Source organism: Musa acuminata, chromosome BXJ2-6, assembly GCF_036884655.1.
Source record: "Musa acuminata AAA Group cultivar baxijiao chromosome BXJ2-6, Cavendish_Baxijiao_AAA, whole genome shotgun sequence".
Lineage (NCBI taxonomy): Eukaryota > Viridiplantae > Streptophyta > Magnoliopsida > Zingiberales > Musaceae > Musa > Musa acuminata.
Window position 1 is genome coordinate 18996586 of NC_088343.1, and position 21408 is coordinate 19017993.

The following is a 21408-nucleotide window of genomic DNA, read 5'->3' on the forward strand; positions in this document are numbered from 1 at the left end:
CCCAGTCTCAGAGACTCTATCAGGCGGTAGTATCACCAGACTGGGCGGTAGTACCACCTAGTGTCTAAGTATCAGGTAGTAGTACCGCCCAATAATAGCGATGGTACCGTCAGTACCCCGAAAACCAGGGATAAGATACTTTTTGGCTCTAATTCTAAAGCCATTGGGGCATATAAATATCTCACTCTTTCTTGCACAAAAGAGGAATAAAGTGTGAAAAAATCTTGAAGTGTTGGGATGTAAAAGTGTTGTAAAAGTGCTAAGTATCCTCCTCATCTTTATTTAGCTTTGTAATTATTTAAGGAGAGGTGTGAGGCTTGTAAGGGTTATCTCCTAAACCCACAAAAAGGAAAAAAGTTTATAATAAGGTGGTTGGTCTTTGCCTATTGAAGGAAGACCATTAGTGGACGCTAGTGACCTTGACTGAGAAGGAATCATAAGTGGACATAGGTCACAATGACCAGACTACTATAAATCTGGTGTATTCTTTCCTTACTGCTTACTTTCATTACTTAGCTGCTCATTTAACTTTACATTTACTCTAAGTCATTATTTTCATTACTTTTCGATATGGGCTTTGTTGAAACGATTTTATCAAACGAAATTTTCTAAATCAATATAATTTTACGTAAGCACTAATTCACCCCTCCCTTTTAGTGCCGTATTGATCCTAACACTATTGATAGTAATAATGTAATGATTTCATTAAAAATAAGAACATATTACTATGATAAATATTTAAAAAAATTAAAATTAAAAATAAGTCACTTGATATGATTGTGTATTTAGAAAGGAAGATATTGGTGTCATAACTAATAGCACATATCAAAAGCTAACTAAATTTGTAAAAGTACCCATACTATATATTTCTCCTAAAGTTAAATATAACTTTTGTGGAAAGTTTGATTACTTTACCACGTATACTCTCTTAAGAAATATAATCATCGTAAATTAGTTTGGATTTGTAAAGGAACCATAAATGATTTAAAGCTAAAAGGAAAGAAAGGTAAATTAAAGGACAAAAGTTAAATAGGTAGCCAAAACAAACCTCTCTTTTTGTAGATATATCTCCAAATAAGAGCTAGGAGCAAAAGATAATATCTTGATAGTGGAAGAACATAAAACAAAATCTTCTATTCCCAAAGAGATGTTTGTCATCGTGCGAAGATTGGTGCGCAAAAATCCGTAAAACTTAAAACTACGTATAAGATAAATTGTGTTACTTAGGAAGATCGTATATCCTTGAATCCTTGCAGATCTCTAGGAGAGAGTGAAGGAGGTTAAACGCCCTCCTCTCTAGCAGTGATCCACACAATAGGGCTGTAATAACGCTCCTCAAAACTTCAGGCCTGCTTTGAGGTGGAAAGGGGGAGGAGAATAGGAGAGGCAAGTAAAGGCTCTAGCCTATGAACCACTAAATCTCTCCTATTTATAGAGGCCACATATCAATCTTAACCCTAATGGATCCAACTACCTAAGCCTCTTATATTAGTGGATCTCTACCAAATAATCTCTCATGGGCTTTTATTGGATCTCGTCCATGGGATCCAATAATTTAGGGGCTTATTGGATATCCAATAAGATAGAGGCTCCGGCGGATATCTCATATCCGAACCTCTACTCATCGCAATGCCTACTATATGTGTGTGACTCTCTAGGTCCAATATCAAGCTAGCCTTGAGTCATACCTATCAGAACTCCTTTTAGCTTAGTGAATTATTATCTCCATAATAATTCACTCGACTCATTGATTACGAACGTACTAGGCCACTATGCCGTAGTCCCCAGACAATACAGGAGAATCCAATCCATTGGACCTGTCTGTCCTCAGTTACCATGTACATATAGTCTCTCATCCATCTAATATCCTAGAGACTGTATATCGGTCATGGTGCTGTCAGACCCATATGGTTTCTACTCGAGTCTTGCTCTAATCGGATTCTCCCGGAGAACTCTTTTTCTCTTAATCCGAATGACCCTAGCTAGGGATTTGTCTAAGCAAGAACACATAGGATATTCCTCTCATGACACCGAGAGTGGATGATCCTCTATCAACACTCAATAGCCCTTGTAAAGTTGACTGCCACTCCCGATGATCGGTTGTACTAGGTTTGGGACATCCAAACCTATTAGTCTGGTATCAAAGAATGGGGCACTCAATCAGGACATCTTTGGTGTCTAAAGTCTAAGGACCAGATACACCACTGGGACTACAGAATCGTTGTTTGACAATAAGGTATCATCAACCATCTAGTATTCTATAAGCAGATCAATTAGTGAACTAATTTTCCAATAAGCATCTGTACTGTATCCCTAGTGTCCCTACACGAGCAGCTATGAGACCAGCTACATTCATCATATGGATGAGTATGAGACCAGCTACATTCATCATATGGATGAGTATGAGACCAGCTACATTCATCATATGGATGAGTATATAGCATACCAGTCTGTCGGGTTATCTCGATGTCCCCCTCGAGTAACCTATGACCGAGATTATTTAGGATTTATGTTTAAAGGTGAATCGGTCTCATTATCGTGATCTCATCACGATCCGATTCCCATTGCACAGATCCAAGGACATCACAATATATATATGCATATATACAATAGTCAATATAAAGTGATAAATGTCAAAATATAATAAGCAAAACGGCTACGTGTTAAGTCACACATGCTATCACTCTTATGATTGGCTTGTTGGGCACCTATGACTAGTAGGACGAAAGTTAAATAGGTAGCTAAAACAAACATCTCTTTCTTGTAGATATATCTCCAAATAAGAGCTAGGAGCAAAAGATAGAATCTTGATAGTAGATACTCAAGGCATATAACTAGAGATCATACAAACTTTTTAAATCTTACTAGTTGAGATAGAGGATATGTTACCTTCCGAGACAATAATAAAGGAAAAATCATTAGGTTAAAGATGTGGTTTTGGTAGATAGTTTGAAACATAATTTAATAAGCATTAGCCAGTTTTGTGATAAGAGATAATGTTGAATCTCAGATTTTGATGATGAAATCAATTGATGAATGAATGATCTAATCCATATGTTGAGAAAGGTGATGCTGGACTAACTACAAACGTGAAAAGGCAAAACAATTAAAGAAAAATTGAATGTTGGGCTAGAGTTAAAGAGCAGGCATCGGGCTTGATGAATCGGGAGATTCACCGAAGGTTCAGACGATGCATCAGAAGCTTATCGGGAGTTCACCGAAAGCTCATCAGAAGATCGTTGGGAGTGCGCTGGAAGTTTCATCGGGAGTTCGGATGAAAAATTGATATGCTGGACAACTAGGATTGCTTGCATTGTAATTGTTTAGCTTTAATTATCATAGTTAGGGTTTTAAATTGAGTTAGTTTTAGGAAAAATCATACTAACTCAATTAGGGACCAATTGGGCCTTAATCAGGGCTAATTTGGGCTGAATGGATGGTCCATTCAGTGACATGGTGCCACGTCAAGCAGTGGCAGCATTAGAGCTGGAGGTGGAACCGCTTGAGGCTCGGCCTCCTAGGGAGTCTAGGCGGTGGTACCGTCGACAGTTAATGCTATCAACTGATGGTATCACCCTGTCAAGTGATGGTACCACCAGAGCCCAATCTCCGAGGCTCTATCAAGCGGTCGTACCGCTCAGACTGGGCGGTGGTACCACCTAGTGTTAGTCTGCAAGCAGTGATACCACCTAATAATGGTGGTAGTGTTGCCAGTACCCTAAAAACGGCGGACAAGATACTTTTTGGCTTTATTTTTAAAGTCATTGAGGCCTATAAATACCCCACTCTTTCTTGCATGAAGGTGCAATGAAAGTGTGAACAAAAGTCTTAAGATTTTGAGTTGTAAATGTCTTGAAAAAGTGCTAAGTGTCCTCCTCATTATTTAGATTTATGATCATTCTAAGAGAGGTGTGAGGCTTGTAAAAGTTATCTCCTGTGAAAATGAGAAAGAGCTATAAGAGAGTAGTTGGTCTTAACCCATTGAAGGAAGATCATTAGTGTACGACGGTGGCCTCGACGGAAGAGGAATCGTGAGTGGACGTAGGTCACGACGACCGTGTAATCAATTGGTAAAGTGTTTGATCTAATCTATATATTAAGAAAAGTGTACAGGATTAACTACGATAGCATTAAGACATAAAGTAAATGCTGTGTCGGAGTCAAGATCGAGATTTTGTTGGAAGTTCGAGAGTTCGTCGGAAGTCTGAACGTTCATCGGAAGTTCTGCCAGAACCAACCAAGAAGTCTAGGAGCTTGCTAAAGAAGCTTGTAGGAACTCACCAAGAAGATTGTCGTGAAGTCTAGGAGCTTACTGGAAGTCCGCTGGAACATTGCTGAGAGATCATCAAAAGTTTGCCAAAAGATCGCTAGAAGCTCGCCGGAAGAACAATTGACGTACCAGAACTAGAATGCTATGATAAATGTCTTAATTATCATAGTTAGACTATAAATTGAGTTAGGATTGGGAGGTGATCTCACTAACTCAGTTAGAGGCCAACTGAGCCCTTAAAAGGGCTGAATTTGGCCAGATTAAACAGCCCATTCAGCACCTAAAATCATGATCGGCGGTGGCACCGCTAGGGCCGACGGTGGCATCGCCTGGGACTCGGTCTCCCAGGTGCTCTGGGTGGTGGTACCGCTCAGATTGGGCAGTGGTATCATTGATAGTTAATGCGGTTAGGTGGTGGTACCGCCCCTGTCAAGCGGTGGTACCACCAAAGTTAGATCTCCGAGCTCTATCAGGTAGTTGTACCGCCCAGACTGAGAGGTGGTATCATCTAGTATCAATCTGCAAGTGATAGTACCACCCAATAATGACGGTGGTACTGCCAATACCTCAAAATCCAAGTAAGTGATACTTTTTTACTCCAATTCAAAAGCCATTAGGGCCTCTAAATACTCCACCCTTTTCTGCATGAAAGAGCACGAAAAGTGTTAACATAATCTTGAATTCTTGTACTGTTAAAGTATTGTAAAAGTGAAAAACAGTCATCCCCTCCATCTCTTAACTTTGTAACCATCCAAGAAAGAGGAGTGAGGCTTTAAGGATTATCTCCTAAACTCGGTAAAAGGAGAAAGAACTATAAAAGGTAGTTGGTCTTCGCCTATTAAAGGAATGCCATTAGTAGATGCCAATGACCTCGACGGAGGACGAATCCGAAGTGGATGTAGGTCACAATGACCAAACCACTCTAAATTCTAGTTTGCATTTCTATTTGAGCAATTTACATTACTGCAATCTTCCGTAACTTTATCTTACGAATGCCTTTAAGTTCAATATCTTTCCGAAATGGATTTAATTGGAACGAGTATTTTTCGAAATCAATGATTTTTTTCATTGCATTAATTCACCACCACCCCCTCCCCCCTTCTTAGTGCCGCTCTTGATCGTAACAATTGGTATTAGAGCCCGGTCACTCTCATTTGGTTTGAAACGCAAGAGAGATGACATTTGCCGATAACCAAGAGGGTCACTCAATTACACGTCCGCCCATGTTCAATGGAACAGATTACACCTATTGGAAGACTAGAATAAGGATTTTTCTAATTTCTATAGATTTTGAATTATGGAACATTGTAGAAAATGACTTTCAAAAGTCTTTTCTTCCAATAGATGATTGGAATGAGTTGGAGAAGAAGACTTTCGCTTTAAATGCCAAGGCTATAAATGCCTTGTTTTGTGCTTTGGATAAAAACGAGTTCAATCGAGTGTCGATTTATGAAATAGCTTTTGATATTTGGCATACACTCGAAGTTACTCACGAAGGTACTAGTAAAGGAGTCAAAAATTAATCTTTTAGTCCATACTTATGAGTTGTTTCGGATGAAATCGAGTAAGACCATTGGAAACATGTACACCCGATTTACGGATGTCGTCAATGATTTAAAAGGACTTGGTAAAAGTTTTTCTAATTTTGAACTTATTAATAAAATCTTGAGATCTCTTCTAAAGAGTTGGGACCTTTAAGTAACGACCATTCAAGAGGCCAAGGATTTAAACAACTTTCCTCTCAAAGAATTTATCGGGTCACTAATGCCCTATGAGATGACTTACAATGCTCATAAAAAGCTTGAGAATAACATTCCAAAGAACAGGAAGGATATGACACTAAAAGCTCAAGAAGACCATTTGAAAGAAAATTCAAGTGATGAAGACTATGATGATGACTTGGCACTCTTGACAAGAAAGTTCAAAAAATTCATAAAAAGGAATAAGTTTAAAAATGACACTAAAAATAAATTTGAACCCAAGAAAGAACAAGTCATATGCTATAAATACAAGAAGCCGGGATATTTCAAAAGTGAATGTCCCCAAGCAAAGAAGAAACAACCAAAGAAGAAGAAGCTCTTAAAGCAATGTGGGACAACACAAGTGCATCCGAAGAAGAGGAGCAAACCAACACAAAGCAAGTTGCTCACTACGCGCTAATGGCTATTGGAGATGAGGTAAACAGTTCATTAGATGCAAATTTATTTTTTGATGAATTACTAAGTGCTTTTCATAATTTATTCGATAAATATAAATTAGTTAGTAAAAAATATAAATTATTAAAAAAATAAGAATGCTTCTCTTGCTAGTGATTTTGATAGACTAAAAATTGAGCATGATGATAGTCTAGCTCCTTGCACAAAATGCGATGAATTAGAAACGCTTAAAAAGGAAAATCTACAACTATATGAAATCTTGGAAAAATTTGAAATAGATAGCAAATCTTTAAACATGATTCTTGTAAGCAAAAATCATGTTCATAGAAGAGATGGAATCAGCTTTGTGAGTAACACTCATAAAATCCAACCATCTTTATTAAAGGACCAACTTTGCATGTTTCACCCCAAAATAAATGTAACTTTTGTTACAATTTTGGACATATTGCTTATCAATGTCCATTTAAAAAATGTAGTCCACACAAATTGATTTGGATTCCTAAAGGAACCATGAAGAACTCCATACAAAATGATAAATTAAGCTGATCGATTTTTGAGGCACCCAAGGTCAAATGAGTACCTAAAAATCATCCTTTTTTATAGAAACATTTACCATAACAAGCTAGTAGCAAGAGATGGTATATTGATAGTGGATGCTTAAGGCATATTATTTGAGGTCCATCTCAATTCTCTAAGCTCACAATCCTAGACGAAGAATATGTCACATTCGGAGACAACAATAGGGTAAAATCATTGGCAAAGGTTAAGTGATTTAGAACTTATTCAATGGTTTGCTAACCTAGATATCCTCACAATCCTTCAAATATGTGAGCCTATCTATCTTAGACTTTTTAGATTGTTCTATAATAATTTGCATGTGGATGAACACGATAGGGTCTCCACTTATCTCTTAGGACATCATATACCTATTACAGATAGCTTAATTTATAACCTTATATGAATTGCAGAGAAAAATAGATGCTGTTATTTTAGAGAATAATAGGATGAAGCATTAGTTGGGATTGCATATTCTGAAGCCTTAAGAACCATCTTCGGTAATCATAACTTATCTATTCTTCCAAAAAGCTGTGAATATTTATTACCTTTCAACACCAAACTACTTCATCACATCTTGATAAGAATTAAATTCCAAAACAATATCATCATGATGAAGTTAACTAAATGGAAATAGGAACGATGTATTGGATCATGAAAGGACATGAAAATTATTTTAGCTACCTAATATAACAAAACATGATTGAACTATCGAAAAAGGATATGATGCTTCCATATAGTAGCCCGATCACAAGATTAATCTATGTTTATGACAAAGTTATCCCACCTGACGAAGAAGTTATGAAACTAGATAGATTTAATATCATAAATAGAAATTTACTTTGAAGATTAAGGTGTATATTCAGAAATGGGATATGGACCAGATTACCTAGAAGGACTGATCCCCTCTCACCTGATCCAGAACCTAAAATGCCAATATTTAGGAGTAATCAATCTCCTCCTACTAGTTCTTTTAGGGCAACACCTCTAGTAGAGCAAGCACCTCCCTCATCTACCGACGACATAGGGACTCAAATGGATTGATTTAAACAATATCAATATGTTAGGATCGGAGCGGCACTAAGAGGGGGTGGTGAATTAGTGCAGCGGATTAAATCTTTGGTTTCGACAAATCTTTTTGATACGATAAAAACCGAACTTGAAAAGCTTAACTTGAACGTGTGTTCGTAAAGGTATGCAGCAAAGGTAATAAGGAAATAAAGCACGTAAGAAGGTTTGCAGTAATGTAAATAGCGATAATAAAATGCAAACTAGAGATCACGCCGATTTTAAAGTGGTTCGGTCAAATGACCCATATCCACTTGCGAGGCCCTCTTCAATGAGGCTTCCACCTTCCACTAGCAAATCTCTTGAAGGGGAAGGGCAAATACCCCTCTTACAATTTTTTACAAGCGGTTCACACTCTTACAAATTTTCAGCAAGAAAGAAGGAGGTGAACACTCTAGCAAATTGAAAACAAGACTTGCTAAGACTTTTCTAAGACCTTTCTCTCAATCAATTGCTTCAAAAAAAGTCATTATCTCAGCTAAGAATTGAGGGGTATTTATAGGCCTCAAGAGGATTCAAATTTGGGCTCCAAAATTTGAATTATCTTTGGTTCCCGATGCTGGCGGTGCCACCACCTGTCAGTGGCGGTGCCACCGCCATCAGTGTCTGACACTGACAATGGACTGGCGGTGCCACCGCTTGGCTCTTGGGTGCTGGGCGGTGCCATCGCCCCGCTAGGCGGTGCCACCGCCTAGCTCTCGGGTACTAGGCGGTGCCACCGCCAGACCCTTCGGTTCACAGGTTGGGCTTTAAGTTCAGCCCAAACCAAGTCTAATTTTGGGCCCAATTGGCCCCTAACCAGGATATAGGATTATCTTTTAATCATAATCCTAATTACATGTGAACTACATAACTAAAAACATCCCAAGCAAGTTTTCAATCGCGAACGTCGAGTCTTGTTCCGACGAGCTTTTCGACGAACTTCTTCCGACGGACTCCCTGCAAGCTCCCGATCTTGTGATGACTTCAACGAGTAGCCGAGCCTTCTCGATGATCTCCGCGAACCTCCGACGATCTCTTCGGCGAACTTCCGAAAATTCTGATAAGTTCCCGATTTCTTCTCGGTTGGTTCCGGCAGCATCTCCGACGATTCTTCAGACGCTTAAACGTCCATCGAACTTGACTCCGGTATTCTTGTTTTATGTTTTCTGGTTATCGTAGTTAATCCTGCACACTTAACTCAATAATATGTATTAGATCAATTAACCCATCAATTGATTTTATCATCAAAATCCGAGATTTAACAATCTCCCCCTTTTTGATGATGATAATCAATTGATGACGGAGTTAAACATAACTCCCCCTATCTATATGCCATATTATGAGAATATAAAAATATTTGAATTCCATCCCATTGAATTCAAGCATAAACCGATAAGTTCTAACCGTTGAACTTATCATTATTCTCATTAAGCATAAGTAAATACGAAACTTCGATGAAAATCATATTCAAGTCGAATGATAAGAGACAATTTTTACTACGACAGGAGATAAAGTTTTCAACATGAATTTCATGATATAAATGTAAGGCATGATTTCATATGATCAACTAATCTAAAAACTTACAATATACTCAAGGATTTTGCAAGGCATATAAGATATTTGTATTATACAAGCTCTTGTAATTCATATAAGTCATGTTATCGATGCGCATAAGACATTTTCATTAAGTCATGCTATCGAAATAGTATAAGTCATCACTTAGTCATCACTTCTCCCCATTTGTCATAAAAAAAAGGGAATAAGACTTGAAGCACATAATTTATGATTATAACATCAGGAATTCAGCATTGATCATACAAAAATTCATCATTCAAAATTAAGTATGCTAAAATATTTACGCAGAGTTCATCTTAAAGGAAAATTCAGCATTCATCCATTTTATCAAATCTCTTCTTTCTATAAATAACAGAAATTGTAGGTGTACAAAGAAGAGATTGTGATTAAAAAAAATTTCAAGTAGTAACTCCAATAAGTCAATATCATAATTCGAATACAAACTCATTCAAATTCAAATCGTCAACTTGAAACTCATAATCAAGCCATCAAAATCAATTTTGAGATTCACAAAATATCATAAAATCATTAATTTTGATCAGATGGGAGCGGGGTTTGACTCAAGATAGGATAAGGTAATTTAACGTGTCATTTAGAATCGAAAAAGAAGGATCAAATTCACCGAGGAACGGAGAGAGGATGAAAAACTTTACGAAAAATCCATTCAAACAAATTTATTCTTAGGGATAATTTAACATACCTAATTCCCTTCTAATGAATTCAAATTGGTCTTCATTCAAAGCTTTTGTAAATATATATGCTAATTGATGCTTTGTGTCAATGAATTCTAGAACAACATTATTGTTAAGGACATGATCGCATATGAAATGATGCCTAATGTCGATGTGCTTAGTTCTAGAGTGCTGAATTGGATTTTTAGTAAGACATATGACACTAGTATTATCACATTTTATGGGAACATTTTTGAAGTGAATTCCATAGTCTTCTAATGTATTTTTCATCCAAATAACTTGTGCACAGCATGCACTTGCAGCAATGTATTTGGCTTCTGCCGTAGATAGTGCAACTAAATTTTGTTTCTTGGAAGTCTAAGAAACAAGTGCATGTCCTAAAAATTGGCATGTTCCAGATGTACTTTTTCTATCTATCCTGCATCCACCAAAATCGGCATCTGCATAAGCTATTAAATCGAATTTTTCAGATTTTGGATACCACAATCCTAAATTTGGAGTTCCTTTAAGATACCTAAATATTCTTTTAACACTCTTAAGATGAGATAATTTAGGATTAGATTGAAACCTAGCGCAAAGTCCTACACTAAACATAATATCCGGTCTAGTCGCGGTGAGATAGAGTAGACTACCTATCATACCCCTATATGTTTTTTGATCGAAATTTTCACTATTTTCATCCATATCTAACTTAGTCGAAGTACTCATAGGGGTGCTTATTGCTTTTGAATTATCCATGTTAAATCGTTTTAACAATTCTAATGTATATTTAGATTGGTTAAGAAATATACCATCATTAAGTTGTTTGATTTGTAATCCCAAAAAGAAAGTTAATTCACCCATTAAACTCATTTCAAATTCATGACTCATACATTTAGCAAATGATTCACATAGTGATTCATCCGAAGAGCCAAGAACAATATCGTCAACATAAATTTGCACAATAAGAAAATTATTTTCAAAATGTTTAATAAACAATGTAGTATCAACCTTGCCTTTGGTAAAATTATTTAAAATAAGAAAGGAACTAAGCCTTTCATACCAAGCTCTAGGAGCTTGTTTCAAGCCATAGAGAGCTTTAGTCAATTTGAATACATGATTAGGAAGAAAAGAATTTTCAAATCCGGGAGGTTGTTCGACATATACTTCTTCGGAAATAAAACCATTCAAGAAAGCACTTTTGACATCCATTTGAAATAGTTTAAAATTATTACTACTAGCATAGGCAAGGAGCATCCTTATGGCTTCTAATCGAGCCACGGGAGCGAAGGTTTCTTCGTAATCGATACCTTCTTCTTGGTTGAAACCTTTGGCCACTAATCTAGCCTTGTTTCTAACCACGATACCATTTTCGTCTTGCTTGTTTCTAAAGACCCACTTAGTACATATGACTAAGTGGTCACTTGGTCTAGGAACAAGCTTCCATACCTCATTCCTCTCAAATTGGTTTAATTCTTCTTGCATTGCAATGACCCAAAAATCATCTTTTAAGGCTTCGTCAATGCATTTAGGTTCAATTTGAGAAAGGAAAGCGGCGTTAGCACAAAAATTCTTGAAAGAAGAACGAGTTTGAACCCCTTTTGTTGTATCTCCTAAAATTAGCTCCTTTGGATGAGCATCTACATACTTCCATTCTTTGGGTAAAGAAATTTCGGAAGAAGATGCATTCAAATGGCTATTTTGAGGAGGGGGTTCATTTAAATTCAAATTATCAAAACCAAGATCATCATCAAAATCATTTTTCTTTAAATCAAAAATTTTATTAAAAACTACATGAATAGACTCTTCTATTACTAAGGTTCTTTTGTTAAAAACCCGAAAAGCCTTAGAAACAGAAGAGTAACCAAGAAAGATGCCTTCATCGGATTTAGCATCAAATTTTCCTAAGTCATCCCTTTCATTCAAAATAAAGCATTTACAACCGAAAACTTTAAAATATGAAATATTTGGTTTTTTGTTGTTCCATAATTCATAGGAAGTTTTTGATAGGGATGGTCTTATTAGGACCCTATTCATGATGTAGCAAGTCGTAATCACGGCTTCGGCCCAAAAATACTTGGGTAGACTATGTTCATTTAACATCGTTTTTGCCATTTCTTATAGGTTTCTATTTTTTCTTTCAACTACTCCATTTTGTTGAGGATTCCTCGGAGTGGAGAAGTTGTGATTGTATCCATTAACTTCAAAATTTTTTTGAAAGTCACGGTTTTGAAATTCGCCACCGTGATCACTCCAAATTGATGAAATCATGAAGCCTTTTTCGTTTTGAGTGAGTTTACAAAATTTAGAAAAACACTTGAAACAATCACTTTTGTGAGCTAAGAAATAGGTCCAAGTGTATCTAGTATAGTCATCCACAATTACAAACACATATTTGCTTCCTCCTAGACTTGTCATGTCAATTGGTCCAAATAAGTCCAAATGAATCAATTGTAATGGTCTAGTGGTGCTAATTTGAATTTTTGGTTTAAAACTATTTTTTATTTGTTTACCTAGTTGACATGCATCGCATACTTTGTCCTTAATAAACTTCATATTTGGAATTCCTCGTACTAATTCTCTAGATGAGATCTTAGATATTAGTTTCATGCTTGCATGACCTAGTCTCCTATGCCAAAGCCAAGCATCATCATTTAAAGCAGAGAAGCACATTTCATTACTTAGTTCATCAAGGTTGATGGTGTAGACATTATTTTGTTTTAATGCAATCATAGTTATGTTATGATTTGGTTTTTCAATAACACACATATTTGATTCAAATCTAATGATATAACCTTTATCGCATAATTGACTAACACTCAAGAGATTATATTTCAATCCATCAACTAGTAAGACATCAACAATAAAAAATTTTAATTTGTTACCTATGGTTCCCTTGCCAATGATTTTGTCTTGGTTGTTGTCTCCGAAGGTGACGTACCCTTCTTCTTTGCTAGTGAGCATAGAGAAATGAGATGGATCTCCAATCATATGTCTTGAGCATCCACTATCGAGATACCATCTCTTGCTCTTAGCTTGTGATGATGTATGTTTCTACAAGAAGGGATTATTTTTAGGTACTCATTTTCTTTTGGGTGCCTTAAAAACTGATCTAACTTGTTCATCATATTGCATAGAATTGATCATAGTTCCTTTAGGAACCCAAATTAGTTTATTTGGACTAATTTTCTTGAATGGACATTTATAAGTTTTATGTCCATATTTACAACAAAAGTTGTAATTGCTTTGGTGCCGAACATGTAAGACAAGGATTTTAATGAAGGTGGTTGGATTTTGGTGAGGACTTCTCACAAATCTGATTCCACTTCTTTTAGGAACGTGACCCTTATTTGTAAGGATCATGTTCAAAGACTTACTACCAACCTCGAATTTCTTCAAGGTGTCCTTAAGTAGTAAGTTCTCCTTTTGGAGAGTTTCTAGATCATGACATTTTATACATGGAGCTAAACTATTACGATATTCAGTCTTTAATTTATCGATATTACAAGTGAGACTATCATGCTCCTTTTTTAGTAATTTGTATTTTCTACTAGTTGTCTTACATTCATCAAATAACTCATAGAAGACATTTAATAATTCATGATAAGGTAAATCTGCATCAATTAAATCCATTACCTCTTCTCCGATGGCCATTAGGGCGTAATGAGCAACTTGCTCGGTGTTGGACTCCTCTTATTCGGACGCGCTTGAATCATCCCACGTTGCCTTGAGCGCCTTCTTCTTTGATGTTCTCTTTTTGGCTTGAGGACAATCGTTCTTGTAGTGTCCTAGTTTTTTGCACTCATAGCAAATCACTTGGTCCTTCTTGTGTTCAAATTTATTTTTGTATTATTTTTAAATTTGTTCTTTCTTAAATATTTTTAAAATTTTTGAGTCAAAAGTGCAATGTCATTGTCACTGTCCTCATCACTTGATGTTCCTTTCAAGTGATCTTCTTGTGATGTGAGTGTCATATCCTTCCTGTTCTTTGTAAGGGGGTTCTCGAGCTCGTCATGAGCTTGACATGTCATTTCGTAGGTCATTAGAGACCCAATAAGTTCTTCAAGAGGGAATGTTTTAAGATATTTGGCCTCTTGAATTGCCGTAACTTTTGGATCCCAACTTTTAAGAAGGGATCTTAAGATTTTAGTTACTAGTTCAAAGTTAGTAAAATCTTTACCAAAAGCTTTGAGTCCATTGATGACATCCGTGAACCGGGTGTACATGTCTCCGATGGACTAACTTGGTTTCATTCAGAAGAGTTCATAAGAGTGCACTAGAATGTTGATTTTGGACTCTTTCACTCGGCTAGTGCCTTCATAAGTGACCTCAAGAGTTCTCTAAATATTAAAAGCCGAATCACAAATTGAAACACGATTAAATTCATTTTTATCTAGTGCACAAAACAAGGCATTCATAGCCTTTGCGTTTAAAGCAAAAACCTTCTTCTCCGATTCATTCCATTCGCTCATCGGAAGAGAAGATTTTTGAAATCCGTTTTCGACAATAGTCCAAAGCTCGAAATCCATGGAAATGAGGAAGATCCTCATACGAGTCTTCCAATAAGTATAATCCAACCCATTAAACATGGGTAGACGTGTGATAGAATGACCCTCATGTATGTCGGAGTAAGCCATCTCTCTTGGATATCAAACCAAATATGAGAGTGAGCCTCGCTCTGATACCAATTGTTAGGATCGGAGCGGCACTAAGAGGGGGGGGTGAATTAGTGCAGCGGAGTAAATATTTGGTTTCGACAAATCTTTTTGATATGATAAAAACCGAACTTGAAAAGCTTAACTTGAACATGTGTTCGTAAAGGTATGCAGCAAAGATAATGAGGAAATAAAGCATGTAAGAAGGTTTGCAGTAATGTAAATAGCGATAATAAAATGCAAACCAGAGATCATGCCGATTTTAAAGTGGTTCGATCAAATGACCTACATCCACTTGCGAGGCCCTCTTCGATGAGGCTCCCACCTTCCACTAGCAAATCTCTTGAAGGGGAAGGGCAAATACTCCTCTTACAACTTTTTACAAGCGGTTCACACTCTTACAAATTTTCAGCAAGAAAGAAGGAAGTGAACACTCTAGCAAATTGAAAACAAGACTTGCTAAGACTTTTCTAAGACTTTTCTCTCAATCAATTGCTTCACAAAAAGTTGTTATCTCAGCTGAGAATTGAGGGGTATTTATAGGCCTCAAGAGGGTTCAAATTTGGGCTCCAAAATTTGAATTCTCTTTGGTTCCCGATGCTGGCGGTGCCATCGCCTGTTAGTGGCGGTGCCACTGCTTGTCAATTTTTGACACTGACAGTGGACTGGCGGTGCCACCGCCTGGCTCTCGGGTGCTGGGCGGTGCCACCGCCTGGCTCTCGGGTTTTAGGCGGTGCCATCGCCTGGCTCTCGTGTTCTAGGCGGTGCCACCGCCAGACCCTTCGGTTCACAGGTTCGGCTTTAAGTTCAGTCCAAACCAAGTCTAATTTTGGGTCCAGTTGGCCCCTAACCAGGATATAGGATTGTCTTTTAATCCTAATCCTAATTACATGTGAACTACATAACTAAAAACATCCCAAGCAAGTTTTCAACCGCGAACGTCGAGTCTTGTTCCGGCGCGACAAACTTCTTCCGACGGACTCCCTGCAAGCTCTCGATCTTGTGATGACTTCAACGAGTAGCCGAGCCTTCTCGGTGATCTCCGCGAACCTCCGACGATCTCTTTGGCGAACTTCCAAAAATTCCGACAGGTTCCCGATTTCTTCTCGGTTGGTTCCGGCAGCATCTCCGACGATTCTTCGGACTCTTAAACGTCCATCGAACTTGACTCCGATATTCTTACTTTATGTTTTCTGGTTATCGTAATTAATCCTGCATACTTAACTCAATAATATGGATTAGATCAATTAACCCATCAATTGATTTTATCATCAAAATCCGAGATTCAACACAAGATCAATTTGAACAACATCAAGATCAAATTTGAACTGAGTTGCAATAGATTCATATACAACTTAATACCTTGTTTAAACATTTTGACTTACCACTACCTGAATAGCTGTGTATGTCTTTTTGCTGATGATAAAGGGGGAGAAGTTGATGAAATCCCTCTCTTTCATGTTACTTACTTTGATGTTATAATCTTGTGCTTACTTTGATGTTATGATCTCTTTAATGCTGAGAATTTCTAATGTTACCATACAATGATACAATATTAGATTCTTAATATTATGAATTTTTGAATGCTATAAATTATAAAAGTTATATCATGGTGATATTTTATGCAAATAGTAATGAAAGGCTATGCCCAAAATATTTTATCATGCATGAAGTGATTGTGCATTTAATATCTTGATGATTTTAAATATGATTGGTATCGTCGAATACATACTTGAAAAATATGTATCAAAATGCTTGCTTGAAATGTAGCGAAATGTGGCATAATGACTTGTAAATACATTATTCCTAATATCATGCTTGAATTCATATCATTTTGATAAATGTCTTTCATTATGATAAGGTATCATGAGTTTAACTTGCTATTTACAATTGATATCTTACCACGGAATGATGAATTACCATCTTGCTAAATTTCATATTCGAAATTCATATCATATTTAAAAATGATAATTGTTTATTATCATTGGACTTGAAAATGGATGTCATGCCTTGACATCATTTTGATTGATAAATACGTGGGATCGTATTAGTAAATCATGATAAGTATCATAATGTGCATATTGATAAGTTTAAATGAATATGATTTATCGATTTGAAACTTAAATTCAAAGGCTTGAATTCAAGAATGTGTTTTCTCAAGAATGTCATATAGATAGGGAGAGTTAAGGTTAACTCTATCACCAATTAGTTGTAATCATAAAAAAAGGGGAGATTGTTGAATCTCAGATTTTGATGATGAAATCAATTGGTAAAGTATTTGATCTAATCTATATGTTGAGAAAAGTGTGCAGGATTAACTACGATAGAAGTAAGATATAAAGCAAATGTTGTACCGGAGTCGAGATCAAGATTTCGTTATAAGTTCGAGAGTTCGTCGGAAGTTCGAACATTCATCAAAAGTTCTATCGGAACTAACTGAGAAGTCCAAGAGCTTGCCAAAGAAGCTTGTAGGAACTTGCCAAGAAGATCGTCGTGAAGTACAGGAGCTTGCTGGAAGTCTGTCGGAACATTATAGAGAGATCATCGGAAGTTCACCGAAAGATCACCAGAAGCTCGCTAGAAGAATAATTGACATACCAGAACTAGAATGCTTTGATAAATGTATTAATTATCATAGTTAGATCATAAATTGAGTTAGGATTGGGAGGTGATCCCACTAACTCCGTTAGGGGCTAATTGGGCCCTTAACATGGCTGAATTAGGCCTTGAATAGTCCATTCAGCACTTAAAATCATGGTCGACGGTGGCACCGCTTGGGACTCGGTCTCCATGTGTTCTGGGCGGTGGTACCATTGACAATTAATATTGTCAAGTGATGGTACCGCCAGAGCTCGATTTCTGAGCTCTATCAGACAATTGTACCACCCAGACTAAGCAGTGGTATCACCCAGTGTCAGTCTGTAGGTGGTAGTACCACCCAATAATGACGATGGTGGTACCCTAAAATCCAGGGAAGTGACACTTTTTGACTCCAATTCAGAAGCCATTGGGGCCTATAAATACCCCACCATTTTTTACATGAAAGGGCATGAATAGTGTTAACATAATCTTGAATTCCTATAGTGTTAAAGTATTGTAAAAGTGAGAAAGAGTCCTCCCATCCCTCTCTTAACTTTGTAACTATCTAAGAAAGAGGAGTGAGGCTTGTAAGGGTTATCTCCTAAACCCGATAAAAGAAGAAAGAACTGTAAAAGTTGGTTGGTCTTCGCCTATTGAACGAAGGTCATTAGTGGATGTCGGTGACCTTGACGGAGGAGGAATCCAAAGTGGATGAAGGTCACAATGACATTGCTACAATCTATTTGAGTAATTTACATTGCTACAATCTTCCTTAACTTTCTCTTAGGAATGCCTTCAAGTTCAATATCTTTCCGAAACAGATTTAATTGGAATGAGTATTTTCTGAAATCAATGATTTTTCCACTACACGAATTCATCTCTCCCCCCTCTTAGTGCCGCTCTTGATCCGAACAGACCAAACCACTATAAACTTGGTGTGCACTTTCTTTCTACTCTTCATTACTATTGTTCTCTATTTTAATTACTTATTATATTTAATTTAAGTGAAGAACACTTTCTATATCATTTCCAATATGGGTTTCATTGAAGCAAGCTTTTCCAAATCATTGAAGTTTTTCGAATTATCGATATTTTTATCGTAAGCACCAATTCACCCCCTCTCCCCCTCCCCCCCCCCCTTTTAGTATTGATTTTGGTCCTAACAGTTGGTATCAGAATCAAGGTTTTTCTCGTTTGGTTTAACACCCAAGAAAAATGGCTTTCACCAATAATCAAAATGGTCTTTCTATCACTTATCCTCCTATATTCAATGGGATGGACTATACGTATTGAAAAACTAGAATGAGAATTTTCTTATGTTCTACGGATTTCGAATTATGAAACATTATCGAAAGCGGTTTTGAAAAGTCTTCCAAACCAATGAACGAATGGAATGATTTTGAGAAGAAGACTTTCTCTTTTAATGTTAAAGCGATGAATGTTTTATTTTACATTCTTGATAAAAATGAATTTAATCAGATTTCTATTTGCAAAGCTGCATATGAGATTTGGCACACACTCGAAGTCATACATGAAGGCACAAGTAGGGTTAAAAAGTCAAAAATTAATCTTTTGGTTCATAGCTATGAGTTGTTTCGTATAAAACCAACCTAGACCATTAGAGACATGTATACTCATTTTACGGATATCATCAATAGTCTAAAAACACTTGGTAAAAGCTTTTCTAATTTTGAATTTGTTAACAAGATATTAAGATCCCTTCCAAAATGTTGGGATCCTAAAGCAATGGAAATACAAGAAGCAAAGGACCTAAATAACTTTCCACTTGAAGAACTTTTCGGGTATTTGATGACCTATGAAATGACATGTATAACACATGATGAACTTGAGAATAACCTTCCAAAGAATAGGAAAGATATGACACTTAGAACCAAAGAATACGACTTGAGAGAAAACTCAAGTGATGATGATGATGATGATGGCTTAACACTTCTTACAAGAAAATTTAAAAAATTCTTAAAACGGAACAAAGCAAAACAAGATACTAAGAACAAAAATGAACTCATAAAGGACATAGTGATATGCTATGAATGCCAGAAGCTGGGACACTTCAAAAATGAATGTCCCTAAGTGAAAAAGAAGATACTAAAGAAAAAGGAGACACTCAAAGCAATTTGAGACTATTCAAGTGCATTCGAAGACGAGGAGCCAATCAACAAAGACGAAGTTGTAAATTACATTCTAATGGTTCTCAATGATGAGGTAAGTGACTCAATTGAATCTCATTTAGCTTATGATGATTTACTTAATGCTTTTAATGATTTATATGATGAATGTAAGCTAGTCGGTAAAAAATATAAATTGTTAAAAAAGGAGCATGCTTTTCTTATTAGTGAATTTGATACATTAAAAAATAAGCATGATGATAGTATATTAGCTCCTTGCATTAAGTGTGAAGAGATAGATTTACTTAAGAAAGAAAATATTTTACTACAAGAAATATTAAAAAAATTTAAAATAGGTAATAAATCTCTAAACACAATCTTTGCTAATAAGGGTCATAGAAAGGAAGGAATTGACTTCGTGAGTAACACTCAACAAAAGCCAATTATCTTCATTAAGAGATCTACATTACATATCTCACCTAGAGATAAATATAATTTTTATGAAAAATATGGATAGTATGTCTATAGATGTTCTTTTAAAAAGTATAATCCACACAAATTAGTTTGGGTTCCTAAATGAACTATGAATGACTTAATGCCAAAAATTAAGATAGATAGATCCAATCGGACCCAAAGTCAAATGGGTACTTAAAGGAAACCTACCTTTCTTGTAGACAACTCTTTCTCTCTCAATCTGAATGACCCTGGCCAAGGATTTGTCTGAGCAAGAGCACATGAGATATTCCTCTCATGACACCGAGAGTGGATGATCCTCTATCGATACTCCTGATGACCGATTGTGCTAAATCTAGGACATCCAAATCTATAAGTCCGGTATCAAAGAGTGGAGCACTCATACAGGGCATTCTTGGTGTCTCAAGTTTAAGGAACAGATACACCACTAGGACTACGAAATCACTGTTTGATAATAAGACATTATCAACCATTCAGCATTCTGTAAGTGGATCAATTAGTGAACTCATTCTCCTTTGAGCATCTGTATTGTATCCATAGTGTCCCCACATGAGCAACTATGAGACCGGCTGCATCCATATGGACGGGTATACAACACATCAATCTATCCGGTAATCTCGATATCCCTCTCGAGTAACCTATGACCAAGATTATTTAGGATCTGTGTTTAAAGGTGAATCGATCTCATTATCATGATCTCATTACGATTCGATTCATATTGCATAGATCCAAGGGCGTCACAATATATATATATATATATATATATATATATATATATATATATATATATATATATATATATATATATATATATATATATATATATATATATATATATATATATATATATATATATATATATGTATGTATGTGTGTGTGTGTAACAAGTAATATAAAATAATAAATGTCAAAATATAATAAGTAACAAAACTACGTGTCAAGTCACACGTGTCATTACTTACATAATTGGCTTATAGGGCATATATGACTAGCAATCTCCCACTTGACCTAAAGTCAATCACCTATTTGTCTGATTCCCATCAGACCCTTGTGATGCTCAAAGACAATATAAGACAACGACTTTGTTAGTGGATCTATAGTGTTATCTTTGGATGAAACTCTTTCCATTGCTACATCTCCTCGGGTCACGATCTCTTTGATCAGGTGGAATCTCCTCAGAACATGCTTAGATTTCTGATGAGACCTGGGTTCCTTTGCTTGAGTAATCGCCCCGTTATTGTCGCAATATAAGGGAATTAGCTCCTCGGTGCCTGGCACAACTCCCAGATCTGTGAT